This window comes from Chinchilla lanigera, unplaced genomic scaffold, assembly GCF_000276665.1.
Source record: "Chinchilla lanigera isolate Chin_1 unplaced genomic scaffold, ChiLan1.0 scaffold00020, whole genome shotgun sequence".
NCBI lineage: Eukaryota > Metazoa > Chordata > Mammalia > Rodentia > Chinchillidae > Chinchilla > Chinchilla lanigera.
The window spans coordinates 22,370,876-22,381,460 of NW_004955421.1; the positions used below are offsets into that span (position 1 = coordinate 22,370,876).

At 39.4% G+C, this 10,585-nt stretch overlaps 2 protein-coding genes across 7 annotated transcripts in view; one reads left to right on the forward strand and one right to left on the reverse strand.

Moving 5' to 3' along the window:
* Window positions 1-9,781, reverse strand: part of Asb13 (ankyrin repeat and SOCS box containing 13) — a 52,264-nt gene extending 42,483 nt beyond the window's left edge. Inside the window, exon 1 of one of the 2 annotated variants that reach the window (XM_005383841.2) lies at window positions 9,703-9,781. The gene's annotated coding sequence lies outside the window, so the exon portion shown is untranslated. The remainder of the gene's footprint in view (window positions 1-9,702) is intronic. The other variant, XM_013513669.1, reaches the window with a different exon arrangement.
* A 638-nt stretch (window positions 9,782-10,419) lies between these two features.
* Window positions 10,420-10,585, forward strand: part of Fam208b (family with sequence similarity 208, member B) — a 66,821-nt gene continuing 66,655 nt past the window's right edge. For all 5 annotated transcript variants that reach the window (XM_005383842.2, XM_005383847.2, XM_013513664.1 and 2 more), the window contains exon 1: window positions 10,420-10,505. The gene's annotated coding sequence lies outside the window, so the exon portion shown is untranslated. The remainder of the gene's footprint in view (window positions 10,506-10,585) is intronic.

Below are 10,585 nucleotides of genomic sequence, written 5' to 3' on the forward strand. Positions count from 1 at the left end.
TGCTTCCGGGTTCTTGTTGCCGCGTAAACAACCTTGTAAAACGTGTGTCTGCCTGGATACTGATGATTCTGACCTATCAGCTTGTAACCCTTGCTTTGCATTGATTGGCTACTCAGACCTTATATAAGTGTGCGTCTCTGCCCCCAAAGGGAGAGAAGGGAAGGATAGATGAGGGTGGAGGATCTTGTCAGATCCAACAGCGCTGTACATAATAAACATTGAGAGCTGACTCATTTGCGACTAAGTTCTTACTAAAACGGCGCCGGACACTAAATCTACATTTTTTTTTTTAATGTAGAACATTGTAAATGTTATGTTATTGAGTTTTCAGATTATGTCGCTTTCCTTTAAAGAATGTTGTGTTTTGTTTTGGCAGTTAATTTACTAGCTAATCAGTGGGATTTTTTTCAAGTATTTTTAAAACTTTGTTAGCACATGTCTATGTAAATCCGTTTTTTCCATAAGTATTTGTGAGGCAGTTCACCAATGGTTCCCAGAGGCTTTCAAGGGGAGATTTTTTTTTTTTTTTTTTGAGATAGAGTCTTACTATGTAGTTCAGAGTGTCCTTGAACTCACTATGCAGCCCCGGCTGCCCTTGAACTTGAGGCAATCATCCTGCCTCAGCCTCCTGTGTGCTGGGATTACATCAAAGGGGAATTTTGAAAACCAACATCAATGCCGAAAACTATAGCTTCTGTCCTTGTGGTTATTTTGTAGGCCTCATCTAGCATGCCTCTTTTCTTCCACTATTTTTAATTTCCCTTTACTCTTACCTATCACCTCAGTAGGTCTTTGTCGCTTATCTGGCTGTGACAGCTGATTGTGCTGTCAACTTGAACAAGAAATACCTAACAGATTGGCTTGATTTAACACAATTCTGGGTGTGTGTGTATGATTGTCTTAGTGGAGATAGAAGACCCAACCTGGGTATGGGTGGCACCAACCAACAGACTTGCAGCCTGGATAGGATAAAAGAGAAAGAAGGAAGTCTCACATCTGTTTCCTCATAGGAGCTTGTCTTCACCATCACCTTTGGATGTCCATCTCCAGCTTTCCAGCACAAACGCTTCAGCCTTACAGCTCAGATGCTTCAGTCTTCCATGTAGATCCCAATACATAATGTGTATATATTTTATGAAATATTTATATATTAATATATATTTATATATATAATTAAATCCCTTCCTCTAGTGAATGCTGATATGACTGACACACTGGTGGTATATCAGTATCTGGATTCTTCCTGGGTCTTAATCACTTCTAAGGTTAGAATTGCTGCTTGTGTCACTCACTGTTACAGTGAGATGAAGTAGTACCATGAGGCACCCAAATGCACACCTGAGGTCATACAAACTACTCCTTCCCATGTGTGAAAACATCTCCACTCTCTCCTGCCAACAAGCTACCATTACTACTGTCAAAGAATGACTCCTCTTCTCACCTATTTTTCCCTGGACACAAAAAGCTCAAAGCACTTTGTGCAGCCTCAGCTTGGAATATACAGGGCACACGGTGAGTCTCCTTTGGCGATCAAGGTTTCCAGCTTGCTAGAGCCTCAGGCAGTGGAATAGGAAGCACAAAATCTCCTAGAGGGTTATTGGAGTGACAGTAATTAGGCCACTTCTGATTCCATCAGGACGCTCGGCTCCCCTCACTTCTGCTCTGTTCTTCTTCTAGTTATAGATGTTTAATAAAGTCTTCATTAGCTGCTCATTTATTCTGCCCCTCGAAATACCATGCCCCACTTGCCTTCTCTGCTCCTTTGGCTGCTTCACTTAGCCTGTCATTAGAGTATTGTGACATCTAGCCTCTATTACCTCTTGCCCTTATTACATCAGACCTCATCATTCCCAGTGAACAGCTCTGTGATCACCTCCCTCCCACTAAAGTGCTTTTTTGCAGAGTATCACATTTCCCAGGATATCACTGGTGAAATCTTTAAGAATCAGGCCACCACTTTGCACCTAGGACAATGCTGTGTCTCTCATTCTACTTATCATCTGGAGAGTAAGTGAACTATCCCCAAAACTCTCCCTAACCAGTTTTTTCTCCTTGGACCATTCTTAAAAATTATATTCATTCTGGCTCTCTTAAAAAGCATAGACAGAAGTGATTTACTGGGGGAAACACCTGTGGGGAAAAAAGTAGAGAGAAGCAAGAGTAACTAAAGAAGGTCTTCAGATTTTGGTACAGGCCTGACATTCATACTTCCATTTTGAATGGAATTGGAGAAGGAATAAGTGTCTGGGAAGAGTTTCAGACTACTGCAAAGCCCTGAGAAAGACTCGGATTAATGCAGGGCCTCTGAGCCAAGGTTCTCTAAGAAAGAAATCCTGCTTTGAGCAAGAATGGCCCAACAATACTAGCCCCACCATGCTCTGTCATTGGATAAAAACAAACTGAGAGAAGAAGCATGGTCTCAGCATGAAGCTATAGTAGGCCACTGTAGTCCTGCTATAGTGTTATCCACAGTAGGTTCTCATAAAGGAGATGAGCGCAGAGCACCTCCATCCTTACCACAGGAAGAATACCTATAAGAAGAAGAAGACAGAGGAAACAGAACAAGGTAGGAGGAGGAAATAGACTATAAAGCCAAACTAAAATAGTCTCTGCTGCCCTAATATGAGCTCCATAGCAAATAAGAGGAATCCCACTTTGGGCAAGAGATAATTAGCCCCCGTACTGCAGCTTCTTCAATCATTGTCAGGGAACCCCAAGAGAAGCATGATTTCAGCTCTAAAACTGAGGCAAATCCTGAAGGGCCTGGAAGTGAGGATGTTAGCTAACCACAGTCATTGTATCTGTAGTTTGTATCTATGGACAGTAAGTGATTTTTTAAAGGGGGAATCTGAGAAGCCCATTCCCAAGCTGGCACAAATGATAACACTCACTATACTTGAAACCACTACTTTAACGCTATCTACTTATCCACCTCCCTGGCTCCATAGTTTATAATAAGTGATAATTACATGTAGATCACATTTTGTTATTGAGGTAATTTTTGGTGGTTACACTTTGCTTGTTTTGTCGTATATATTTATTTTGATGTAAACCTTTCTTTAGATTGGGCCATGAAGTACACCAGGAGGCCTGTTAAATAAATCTTAAGATTTCTAACATTTGAAAGAGGAAATAAAACTAGCAGCTAATTCAAGAGGAGAATAGAACAGAAAGTGATTAGTTTCAAAAAATTCTTGAGGCTGGGCATAATGGTGTATGCCTGTAATCCTAGCACTCGGAAAGCTGAGGCAGGAGGATCACTGTGAGCTTGAGGCCAGGCTGGGTTACAAAGTGAGTTCAAGGCCAGCCTGAAGAACATACTGAGACCCTGCCTCAAAAAAAAAAAAATTCCTGGACCAGTTATATGGGACTTTTTCCACAGAAGTCAGCAAATGAAGGCTAGAAGAATTTGTCCAGCCCTGTTCCTTCCTCTTACCCAGTTTCCCTCGAATGCACCACTTTCTTTCCCTTTTCTCTCCTTTCTCCACTTCAGTGTAATGAAACATACTCTCTAGGTCAAAACTTCTTTACTGAGATTACATTTTGTGCAAAATGTTACACTAGGTACTATGAAAGATGGGAAAGGAATAGAAAATTATAAACCCAAAACTCAACCCCTAGTTTCTACCTCTGCCTCACTCTCATATCCCCCAACTTAGCCCACTCTCCAAGTGGCCAACAGAATGACCTTTCCAGAATACAGATTTGAATAGATCTCATTCTATCCTAGGCACATCAAAAGTCTCACTCACAACTATCTTTCCACTTTCTGCAACACCAATTTGTACTTCTGTGCTCTATGCCAATGCATCTAGATAAGATGCTCTTCTTTCTTTCCGCTGACTGTCAAAATTCTAAGAAACCAACTTAAATGTCACCTGGAACACGAAGGCAGCACGGTTCTCATCCTTAGACTTCATCCCACATTTTATATTGCATAAGCATTTAAATTTTTTTTTTAACACAGCACTTTGTTTCTACTTTTCTTATGCCATTTTTGGAAGAAATGTAGTATTGCTAATCTTCATAATATGAGCAATGAGTTACTCTTAAGACACATTCTTGGTTTCCGGATCATTACTAAAGATGATTTCATTCCTTTTGCTGTACTTCCATTTTTATACACATTTTTTGCCCCTCATTCTCCTAATGTAATTCTCTCTTTGTGTGTGTATGAGTACTAGAGAATTTTGGATTAGACATTTTTGTTTGTTTGGTTGGGTTTTTTAGTAGCCCAGGCTAGCCTCAAACTCATGGCGATCCTCCTGCCTCAGCCTCCCAAGTGTGCCACTATGCCCAGCTAGACGTTTCTTATAGACAGAAAAAAGTAGACAAAATGATAATTCCACGGAAAACAAAGACATAAAAATTGCTTCTATGTCTTAGTTGTGATTACATATATTAAAAGTTACTACATTAGGAACATTGGAGAAGGCAAATCTGTATCTTCAGGGGTGTTCTCTAAAAGAACTTAGTCCTCATTATAAATGATTTACATTTTATGATTGAAATTAAATGATTTATAATTATAAATCTAAGGAAATTTTGTCTAAAATTGATAAATGAGTTGCAGAAAAAACATCTTATAATGTAGCACTTTCACTTTTCATGAATTCTTCTTTATTACCTCTTAGAGGATTTTGCATGTGTGTCCCTTTAGGTTTTAGCACAGACATCTTAACTTATAAATTTAGCTTTGGATTTATAGTTTAATTCAAGTGATACACAGAAACACTACACCTATATAGCTCCATTTTTTCTTCCTTCTTTTTATGATATAGATATACATATATACCTATGATATAGATATACATGCTACAAAGTCAAAATTGTATTATCAAAACTATTTTTTTCCAATCCATGACCATGTCCTTAGCCAAACATAGCTTCGTTCTTGCCTATTTCCTTTATATTGTTGTCAAATATATTACACATATTATTTCATTCACTTGATTTTTAAATCAGTTATATAAAAAAAGGGGGACATGTGCATTTTTATCATTCTGTAATTAACTTTATAGGTGGTGCTTTTTCATTTGGATTCAAACTGCCATCAAGTGACACTTACTTTCAATCTGAAGACCACCTTTGGTTTTTTCTTTTTATTCCGTAAGGCAGATCTGCTAGCAACAAATTCAGTTATTGTTTCTCTGGGACAATCTTTAATTCATTTTCATTTTTGAAAGATAGCTTGCTGTATATAAGATCCTTGATTACCAGTTTTTTCCCATGGGCTCTTTTTTCGTGGGGGTGGGTACAGGGAATCAAACTCAGGGCTTCACCCTTGCTAGGCAGGCACTACACCACTCAGCTATATCCCAGCCCCTACATCTGCTCTTTTAATATCATCCCACAGCCTTCTATCCTCTGTTGTTTCTGCTGCTAAGGCAACTGTTAATCTTATTAAAGTTCCTTTGTGACAACTTATTTTTCTGTTATTTTCAAGATTTTGGCCCTGCATTTGACTTTCAACATTTTTACCATGATATATCCGTGTATCATTCTGTGTTTATACCATTTGGCAGTTGTTGAGCTTTTTGAATGAGTAGATTATTTTTTAATAAGTCAGGGAAGTTTTCAGTCATTATTTCTTTGAATATGTTAATACTATCCCTTGCCTCTCTTTTTGGTATTACTACTATACATATATTGGTATCATTGTCCCATGTTGGAAATGGTATCATTTCTCTGAGCCTCTGTTCTTTTTCTTTCACTCTTTTTCTCTCTGTTCTTCAATTTGTATTATCTCTACTGATCCATGTTCAAGTTCACTAATTCTGCTGGGCATGGTGGTACACACTTTGTAATCCCAGCTACTTGGGAGGCCTAGCCAGGAGAATCACAAGAGCAATGTCAGCCAGGACAACTTTGCAAGATCCTGTCTCAAAATATAAAAATAAATAAATAAACAAATAAGTAGGCTAGGGATATAGCTTAATGTTCCCTAGTTTCAATCCTGGTATCATAAAAAAAGTTCAGTAATTTTTCTACCATTTTGAATTTACTTCTGAATCCCTCTATTGTTATTTCAACTGTACTTCACATTTTCTATTTGGTTAAGAATTTCTTTTTATTGATATTTACTTTGTCTTTTTGAGACAGGGTCTCACTATGCAGTTCAGGCTGGCCTTGAGCTCACTTTGTAGCCCAGGTTGGTCTCAAACCCACAGCAATCCTCCTGCCTCAGCCTCCCAAGTGCTGGCATTACAGGCGTGCACCACCATGCCTGGCCTGATATGTATTATTTGATGCACCATTGTGTCATATACCTTTCTTTACTTATTATCATATTTTCCTTAGTCTTCTGAATATATTTATAATACTTTGAAACTCTCATCTACTAAACCTGGTATCTGGCCACTCTTGTAAGTGGTTTCTGCTGCCTGCTTTTTTCCCAGTATAAGGGGTTATACTTCCCTATTTCTTTGCATGCCTCAAAATTTCCAGTTGAAAACTGAATACTTTTGATAATAAATTGCAGCAGTATGTATTCCATTGCTCTGTGCACATAGTGTTAAGTTCCTGGATTTGCTCCCCAAGAATGCCCAGTCACCCCAGTATGACAGTGCTAGTTGTAGGATTCTCTTCCTCTGAAACAGATATCCTTTACAGCGCTACACCTATTAAAGAAAATTTGAGATGAGTCTGGTGGTGCATGCCTGCAATCCCAGCACTCTAAAAGGCTGACTCAGGAGGATTGCAAGTTTGAGCCCAGTGTGGGCAATTTTGTGATTGAGACCCTGTCTCAAAAATAAAAAATAGGCTGGGAATATAGCTTAGTGTGAAAGTCCTAGGTTCAATCCCCAATACAAGGAAGAAGAACAGGAAGAGAAGAAAAAGAACGAAAAGGAAAGGGAAAGGAAGGGAAAGGAGGGGAACGGAAGAGAAGGGAAGGAAGGAAAGAAGGAAGGAAGGAAGGAAGGAAGGAAGAAGAAAGAAAGAAAGAAAGAAAGAAAGAAAGAAAGAAAGGAAGGAAGGAAATTTGAATTTACAAAGCTTCCTATAAAGAAAAATACAGGCCCTTACAGCTGTACTTATAAGAGAACTGTATGAAAAAGATAATGCATTTTGACTAAATTGAGTTTATCTCAAGAACTCAATATTGGTGTAACATTTAAAAACCAATTAATGTGCCAGGTACCATGGTGCACACCTGTAATCCCAGCACTTGGGCAGCTGAGGAAGGAGGATCGCCATGAGTTCAAGGCCAGCTTGAAATACAAAGTGAGACCCTGTCACAAAACAACAACAACCAAAAAAAAACAATAGGTGTAATTCATTATATTAATAGACCAAAATAATATATATAATCTTAGTAGATGCAAAAAGTGACAAAATTCAACACCCACTTACGAACAAAGCTCTCTGAAACTAGAAAAATTCCTACATCTGAAAAGCCCCTTATATTCAACATTTTATTAGAGGCCTTAATGCTAGAAGAGGATTTGTCTTAGAAGAGCCTAAAATTGCAAACACATAAACAGCTACTAGATATAAATGAATTTAGTAAATTGCAAGATACAAGATTAATGAGAGAAATCAGTTTTATTTATATATAAACAAATCTTCATAAATTAAATAGTCTAAGAATCATTAAGAACAGCATCAATAATATAAAGAAATAAATAGCATGTATGGAAGACCTGTGCACTGAAAATTATAAATGTTGCTTAAATTTTAAAAGACCTAAATAGATTCATAATGTCTCAAAGATTTGAAGAGACATTAGAGATGTTAATTCATCCCCAGATTGAAATACATATTTAACACAATCCCAAACAAAATTTCACCATTTTTTGAGATGAGAAAAAATGGTAAGTTGCTTCTATAATTTATACAGAAATTCAAAAACTTACACTAGCCAAAATCCATTTGAAAAAACCAAAGTTATAGGCAATGCAAATTCAAACTATAATTGTACTCTCTACAGTAGCTAACATAAAAAGTGTTGGCAAATATGTAAAAGAACTAGAATTCCTATGTACTGCTTGTGGAAGTTTAACTTGATAAAGCTAACTTCCAAAAAGTTTTTCCTTACCCACTAAACTTGAACATTGCCTTCCTTATTGCCATTATAATGCTGCAAAACCACTCCACACTCAGTGGCTTATAATACCAGAATTAATTCTCAGGCTCATCAAGCTTCAGGAAATCTAGGGTTCTGTTAACCTAACATAAATTAGATTAATTCATGATGCTATAAATTGGCGTCACATCTGCTCCATAAAGATTTGTTCTGGAAATCCAGGCTGAAGGGGAAGCAGCTACATGAGACATGTTCTCATGTAAATCACCTCAGAACAAGCCAACTCAAACTACACAAACACACTGAAGACTCTCGTGTAATGTCTGATATTCTTTTAACCAAAAGAATTTACTTAAACAGGCCCAATATCAGCAAACAAGAGAAGCTTAGCCAGTAGTGTGGGAGGTATACTGCAGAAACATAGATCCAGATTATCATGTTTAGCATTCTACCATTCCACTTCTGGATATACACCCAGCAAAAGAATTGCACATGTGCATGAAGAGACACGAGTAAGAAAGTTCAGTAGCAGCATTTATAATAACCAAGAACTGGAAACAATTCAAATGTCCATCAACAGCAAAACAAACTGTGCCATATCTACATATATAGCAATAACAATGAACACCCAAAAACATGAGATTCACAATACAGTCACAAAACTATTTTAGAGTTCAAATCACAAACAAGTAAATGATAAAGTTCGAGGGTGCATATTTACCTGTCAAGCCTGTTTTTGAATATAAGAGATTACCACGGATATAAGAATAGTGATTTGGTTTGGTAGTAGGAAAGGGTGGTGTCTTTGTCCATCGTCTGCTGATACCAGACTGGGAATGTCAAAAGCAATTTTTAAAAGTTTATTTGGTTTATGATTACAGAGCTTAGGAAGACCTAAGATCTAGAGGCTGCATCTGGTGAGGGCCTTTATGCTGTTTTACAATCTGTTGGAGGGGCAGGCAAGCAAGCACCCACAAAGAATGTGAGAATCAGGCCAAACTGCATCCTTTTATCAGGAACACTCCTGTGATAAGTAATTTACCCCTGTAATAATGACATTAACCCATTTGTAAGACCAGAGCCCTCATGACCTAACCAACTTATAAAGATCCCACCTCTTAATACTACTGCAATGGCAATTAAATTTCAACATGATATGGGGGTAGCAGCTGGTGGTTTCATGAATATTTGCTGTAAGATAAACCATGAAACTTTACAAACTGCTTCCATACACCTTTTTTTCATTCTCTATTATTACAGCAAAATTCTTCTTCATGTCTTAACCAGACTTTTCTCTCGGCCTTTACACTTGGTTCGCCTTCTGCTTGGAAAACTCCTCCGGATCTTTTAAGAATTCATTTGGGGTGTGTGTGTGTGTGTGTGTTGCTGTTGTTTTTTAGGCTAGCCTTGAACTCACTAAGTAGCCCAAGCTGACCTCAAACCAGCTGAGATCCTCCTACATCAGCATCCAGAGCACTGGGATTACAGGCATGCCCCACAGGCTCTGGTTTGTTCTGTCTTTGGGTTTTGACCTCCAATGTCCACTTTTCATTGAGACCTTGTAGCTCTGCCCCTTCCGCATTGGCCTCCAGTCCCAAACACCATCTACTCATCGCCAATTTAACAGCATATATTATCTGAACGTCTACTTTATTGTGATGGTGTTTGTTACTCACCTCTAGGATAAATTCCATTTTAGGTAAGGTTCTTGTCAAACTTGCTCAGAACTGTGGTATCAGTCTAGTACTGCGCCTGGGCACAGGGTAAAATCCCACTTCAGTGTCTAAAATCTCTTAGGGTTCCCAAGGCGAGGCATGTTCCCTGTAATGGCTGTCAAACTCTTAGTGATGTTTATCCCAGGTAAGCACAGACCTGGAATGTTATTTATGGTCACCTTCGCGCTCTCCACATAAAGTTGTTTTAGCAGATATTAAGGGAGCAAGCATTTACTAAAAATTAAAACAAGAGCAAAATTTCGGAAACGTTGCTTTTGGAACAGACAAAATGTAGAAGGTGTCCTGGCACACTGAGGTACAAGGGACTGGCAGCAGAGAAAATGAAAGACGAGCCAACTCTACCACATTATGACGAATCCCACAGTCTCCCGCCTCTTCCTGTAAGCACCGTTTCCGGCCGCGGGTGCCAGTCCCGCGAGAAGTCGCTGGTGCAGGCCTCTCAGTGCATTATGAAGTGGGTTGTGACCTCGCGCATGCGCGGAGAGAAAAAGTAAGCGCCGCGTGGAAGTCAATGGTGGCTCGCGCCTGCGCCGTGGGTTCTCCCCCGTGATTGGCTGGTGTCTCCTGGGGGGCCCCCCGCAGTTCAGTTTTCACTTTCTCTCTTTTTTGCCCTTCCCCCTTACACTCTTTTTCCTTTGGTCGCGAGGTTTTACTTCCGGTTGTTAGCGCTAGGCGGCGAAAAAGTCGACACGTTCCTTCAGGGGGCCGCGCGCGTCGGGCCGGCTGTCGCCTGGGACTCTGAGGTGAGCCGGGACGGGCCGGGACGGGCCGGGACGCCGGGCCGGGCGCGAGCCGTGTGGAGCGCGGCACTGGCAGGGGAGCG